This window comes from Lycium ferocissimum, chromosome 5 (assembly GCF_029784015.1).
Source record: "Lycium ferocissimum isolate CSIRO_LF1 chromosome 5, AGI_CSIRO_Lferr_CH_V1, whole genome shotgun sequence".
NCBI lineage: Eukaryota > Viridiplantae > Streptophyta > Magnoliopsida > Solanales > Solanaceae > Lycium > Lycium ferocissimum.
In genome coordinates, this window is record NC_081346.1 from 34,714,960 (window position 1) to 34,721,240 (window position 6,281).

At 33.8% G+C, this 6,281-nt stretch overlaps 1 long non-coding RNA gene across 1 annotated transcript; it reads left to right on the top strand.

Moving 5' to 3' along the window:
* The first annotated feature begins 392 nt into the window (after positions 1-392).
* LOC132056762 (uncharacterized) lies at positions 393-5,730 on the top strand. Its single transcript, XR_009414931.1, has 2 exons — positions 393-917; positions 1,284-5,730. It is a non-coding gene; the product is annotated as an uncharacterized LOC132056762 (long non-coding RNA).
* The last annotated feature ends 551 nt before the right edge of the window (positions 5,731-6,281 follow it).

A 6,281-nucleotide genomic window follows, 5' to 3' on the forward strand; every position in this document is an offset into this window, starting at 1 on the left:
GAGCTCCCGAAATCTATTTTAAGTGCTCGGAGTCTTGGACAATAAATCAAATCAGTTGTGCACCCCAAAGGGGTCTAGGTAATTTTTACAAAATTATTTGAGATAACATTTCACCCTTTTGAGTTGATAAAGAAACACCTAGGGTATTTTTAAATTTTTGTGCAAATTGATATTTTTGAAGAATATTTTATTGTAATTAACCAAAGGGGCAAGAAAACCCTTTTGGATAATTATTTTTTTAGTTAATTAAATCTAGAAAATTAGATTAATGAGTAGTTTTATTCTAGTTTTATTGTCATAGGTATTTCGAGTAATTAAAACGATTGACCATTTTACCCTTTAAATCTTGATTATGTGCGCGTTTGCGTATTCGATTAATTAACTAAAAAAAAACCGGTATCTGCAAAATAATTTTTACTTTTATTGATGAGTCGTATTCTTAAATTATTTAAGTCCTAATGGACTAATAATTAGTTTTTCATTATTTATTTATGTATTAGTCTATTTTTCCCCGACCCTCTATACAGATATATGTATTTACACCATGTATATACATGGTGCATATACATATATGTGTATAGAGCAATATGAAATCGGGCCAGCCTTTAATGAAAATGGATAGGACCAGGCCCAGTCCAACAAAAGGACCAGACCCGGTCCATTAAACGGCTTAAAGGAGGGGGGAGCCTTATACTCCTCCCCGTCATTTTCTATTTGGCCCTAGGAGCCTGTGTGCAAAGAGGAGAAGAAGGAGGCGGCTAGAAGTAAGCCTAACGCCGCCTGGCTGTACGCACCACCTACCCGCCCCTTCTTGGCCACGTCTCATCTGTCTAGAAGCACGTAATACGGAGGAGAGGACGAAGCATTAAAAGCTTTGTCCTTCTCTCACCAGAAAATAGCCAAACAAGACCTTAAAGGTATACCCACCCCCATGTTATATTTATTGCTAGGATCAAAGTGTTTTAGACCTTTGATTTCGTTTTCACTTCATCTGAGCCGTATATTCTAGTTTGTGAGTGAGACTTGCAAAAAACTTGCAAGTCCCACATTGTTGGTTGTAGTTTCTAGAGCATTTTTGGGGTTTCTATAAATAGAAACCCCCATTCACGAAAGAAGAGGTCGGAGAAAAAAATTTGATAAAAACTAAGGGTGAAAGTTCAATCCTTGATAATAGTTAAAATTTTCTAAAAAAAAAATCTTAAGGTTTTTCGTTGATTCGAAAAACTAATTCTCATTTTTTGTACTTTTCTTTGTTATTTTTCGCATTGCTGGGCTTGTGTTAGGAGAGAGGATCCTCCAAATCCACTTTTGGTCTTGGCCCTGTCCAAAAAAGGTAACAATTGCTCTTATTATTTCCTTTTTTTAGTTTCAGTTGCTTTCGATGTTTGTTCTTGTTTAGTAATATGTGTCCTTGTTATTTTTTAGTGATTTAGGGATTGGGTTTTGTTAGCTGTAAATTTAGTGTTTCTTCATTTTGTGTTGTGAAGTAATTTATGCCTTTTTAGTTACATCTTCTTTAGCTTCTGTTATTATTGTTCCAAATGGTTTGTGGGTTCTGATTTTTGCTGATTGTGGATTTAGCATTTCTTTTATCCTTACTGTTACAACTTGTGTTCATTTAGAGTGTTATTCCTTAGTATAGATTGTTGGTTCATAAGTTGATTACCTACACCATCTTTTCTAGTTTGGATTAAGTATCACTCAGTTACTTAATTCATAGTTTTAACTGTCTAAAAAATTGGTTTTGAAGTGAAAAAGGTGCTTTACTTGTAAACTGTTTGCAAACTATTTGATTATGTGATTCCAGTGTGAAATTTAGTCATCTTGTGACTTGTTTTTGATGAACTTACTTGTTTAGAAACTGCATTAATTGTCTGAGATTGACTAGTAGTTAAAGGGTGATCATCGGGATTGAAATTTGGCATTTAAATGCATTGGATGTGTCCAGGACCTTGTTTCTTGCCTGTACAATTTAAAATAATATAGAACTAGGACTTTGAATCACTTTGTGATAGTTTATTGAACGAGATTGCACTAGTAAATGCCTAAGTAATGGATTTTATTCTTTTCAAAAAGGGTCAACATTGGTTCTTTGAAACTGTTTGGATTACCTTATGTTCAGTTAACTTGTTTGCATTACATTTGATTGTTTTCCTGGAAAGAATGAATTTCAAAGTAAAGAATGAGACTAGGAAAAGGGTTAAGTTCAAAAAAGTCTTATTGTTTGATTTTCTCTGTCTGGTTTGGTCTGCTTAGTCCTAATTGCTCTTTTATTGTCATCTGAAAGTTTGTTCTATAGTCAAGTGCTGGTTTTTATCATGAAATCCCCTTTGCGATTTCTGTTTCTTTCAAACTTTAGTTAAGGGTCTTATTTGTATGAGTCTGGTATTAATGGAATAGTGTTAAATGATTGAAAAGGTTCTTGTGCGTTGTTTTGGTCTAAAAAGAATAGAGTCATTTCGTTTTATGTTATCATACCTCACTTAGCTTAAGTAGTATCAAAAGAATGAAAAGTTAAAAGAAATTGAGTTAGTTTGAAGGTCTGTGGAGGGTAAAGTTAAATTCTGGATTCTCTTTTGATTTGAGTACTATTTGACATAAGTTGACTGCCTGGATGTCTGTACTTGGTTGTTTGTTGTCACTTTATTTAAAAGACAAGAAGAGAAGTTCTGGGGTTTGCTAAGTGTCTGATTGTCTTTCTTGATCAAAATAGTTGACATGGACTGGTCAACACATTTTTTCCAAAAAATAACATCTAATCTTTTATCATCTGTGCTTGTTTGGTTCTCATGGATTGATTCAGGAAAATAGGGATTTAGTTTTCATAAACAAGTGTGGTTTATTCTTGCTGTGATCCATGTGCTTAATACTTGCCTATGTGAACTCTCTCTCTTCTGTGTATGGTGAATCTTGATGGGACTTGTTTTGCTAAAACTTGTACTTATTCTGGGAAGAATCAATTTTATATATTTGTCATACTCAATTTTTTCTAAAAGATTTGTTGATACTAATTTCAAACCTTAAGGTCATGGACCCATTGGTATAGTTGAATTTCTTCTGGGATTAGATTTCTAGCTTCCTTTTTCACCAAACATAGAACACTAATATTTGGCATACCCTCACTTGTCTTTTTAGAAACAGAACTTGATATCCTTGATTGATTATATTAGTTACTTTCTTCAAAAGGAATTTGTCACTTCAAACCTACTTATTTTGTAATAAGCCTAGTAAACAGGAAGCCAGTTCTAGCTTCTCTCTTTGTTTGATAAAAATGAATAAGGATTAAAGACCTATTTGAGTCCATTGGACTAAAATGATGATCTTTCTTTCTTGTCCTATCCTTAAGTTATCTGTTGTTGTGGTATTTTGTGCTTTGTTCATCTTTACAAGAGTGCAAATTCAGTTTCCTATACCTGTGTGATGTTTGCAGTACCTACTCACACCTGTTTTTTTTATTTAAGTTTTAAACTTGCTGAGAAACCTCTTTTCTTGAATAATAGTGTGATTTACAAATGAATGATATATCCTTGGCTTAAATAAATGAGAGTGTCTGTTTGTTTCTAGAACTAAAAGTGAGACTGGTTGACTCTTTTCTCTCAAAAAACCAGTGTGTGCAAATTCTTCTTCCTTTTCTTAGTTTATGGCTGTGAAGTGTCTGAGTTCTTGAAAAAACTGAATTTGTATGAACTTGATACTTCCTTCAGAACCAAACATAAGGTGCTTGTTATTCTCCAAAACTGTTCCTGTTGATTTAATTGACCTATCCCCTTTCAAGACTAAGTTGTAGAGTGTTCATTATCTTTAAAAAGCTATTTGTATGAGTTGTATGATCCTTTAAAGATCAAGTGTGCAAAACTGTATGACCTTTTCTTAGAACTTAATTTGTCAAGTGACAGTTTCCCTTTTAAAAGCCAAGAGTGTGTTTGTTTGTTCTTTTCTTAAACCTGGTTGAGGAGAGTGTGCTTTTTTCAGGATTATATGTGAACATTATTGCTTTCAAACTTTATGTGGATGTGTGCCTCTTTCTCTTCTTTATTCTCTTCTTTTAAACTGATTTATGCCAATGGGATGTCCTGATTTTGTTCAAGTCTGTGTACACTTAACTAGGCTGTCCTGTTTACTCTGTTGTTCTCAATACTGAATCCATCAAAAGCTTTTCTCACAGTAAAAAGATCATATTCACTAACCTGTGGACTTGATGGCTTAAAGATGTTGCTTATTTTTTGGTTGTATAGTTCCTGATGATGTGAATTGTAACACTTCTAATTGTGTGTTGAACTAATGTGTCACTTATCTCACTCTAGGCCATGTCTAAGTTGTACTGTGCAGGATCAGTTTCCAACTTGTCTCCATTGTTATGAATTGGGTTTCTTTTCTAGAAAAATTCTATTGAGTTGAATGTTGCTCCCCTAACTTGCTTTTCTGTGTAATGCTTTAAGACCTCTTAACTGGATTAACTAATCTCCTCTTTCACCTAGAATAGGGTCTAGTTCTAATCACATCTTATATGAAATGATGTCTTTGAAAATCCAGTCCAATTTTGATATCTGGTGATCTGTTTCATGTCTGGTGTTTAAGACAGACTTCATCTTGTTTCCTCTACCTTCTCTTGTCCATTCAACCTTACTATCTCTCCCTAAAGTTGTATAGTTCTTTATTTTTTAAACTGGATATGACTATAATATACTTTGCCATTATTGTGCATAATAGTGGATTGTTCTGAATAGAAATAACATTTGGTCACCATGATAGAGTAGTTATTTGGACCTGTTAATTGAGATGGGCTTTTCCTTCAAAAGTGTTTATGAAAGAGTGTCGTAGTTGGCTTTTATTTATAAAATACTATGCTTGGATGTTATTTTGATCCTGGGATGAGCAGAACTGCCACAGTATTGGACTTATCCTTTTTGGGCTCACTTTTTGGGTCTATTCCTTTAGCCTTGACACCCATGTCTCAGATTGGGCCCAATAAAGAGATGATAGTTATATTTAGCAGGGACTATCCATTTATCTTTTCCATTATGTAATTCATTTCCTTTTATGTAAAGTTATAAATAGTTAGAAGTATTGTTCTTTGTTTTTTCATTTATTACTGTCCAGTATAGGCTTATATCCATGTGTGATTTGTGTACTCTCCATGTATACTAAATTGTTGGGATATGTATTAGGACCTGGTTTGGTAATTCTGGGTAGTTTTAGTCTCCTCGGTGTTAACCATGCCTGGGATTCTTTGAAACCCTTTGGAACTTGTGCAACATCGGGAATACGAGGCTGAAACCCAGTGCCCATGCCAATACTAAGCCTTAAAATAAATCCCTATAGGCAGTCTCAATATATGGGGGCAAGTATATGATCTTTTATATAGTGTGTGTGTTTATATATATACATGTGTGTTTGATTATTCTAGTTATAAGAGCAGTTAAATATAAACTAACCAATTCCCCTTTTTTTTTTTTTTTTCCTTTTCCACCTCTACTTGCATGACCGCTTGGGTCCAAACCAGCCCCTGTTGGGCCAAAGGCCCAATGGGATTTCTCATTTACATTAAGATCGGGTCTATGGAGAAAAATGATAGCGAGGCGTGCAGAAGGCCCAGCCATGGGTGAAAATGGCCACTAGGGGCTTGGTACGCCCCTAGTTTAAAATTTGTTTCCATATATGTATGATCCTATGTGTATGTAATTATATGTATTCAACTCATATTATAGTGGAAAATACTTATGATTAGAATTAGATGTTTTAGGACAATGGTTCTTAGGCCGTTTAGTCGAATTTAGGTCCCCGTACGCTACTTTCGAAAACCACAAACTCAAACATAAGGTCTTTTACAACTAAAGCACAAAAGAGAATAATAATAATAATAATAATAATACAGCCTTCTTTTTCAAACTGTTTTCAAATAATAAATCACTATTGATTTTCTAAAATTAAAATGACTATCCCGTTTTTGTGGTATTTTCACAAAACAATGAGTTAATTAGCTTAATGATTGAATTTCTGAAAAAATCAGTTTTAAATAGAATGATATATGTAACTGACTTTAACTCGTATTAATAAGTGGCAAATCTTTTGACAGAAATATTGGACCAAGTCTTGGACTCAAACAAAACCGGATTTTTTCCTACCAAGAGATGACAACTCATTTTCTGGAAAACAGAAATAGTTTTGCACAAACACTGTTTTGGCCCAAAGTTGGCCCCAAATTAGCTTATATTTTCAGATGAGGTATACTGGTTCAAAAATATAAAAACGTTTAAAAACCCACGCGTAATACAAAGTTC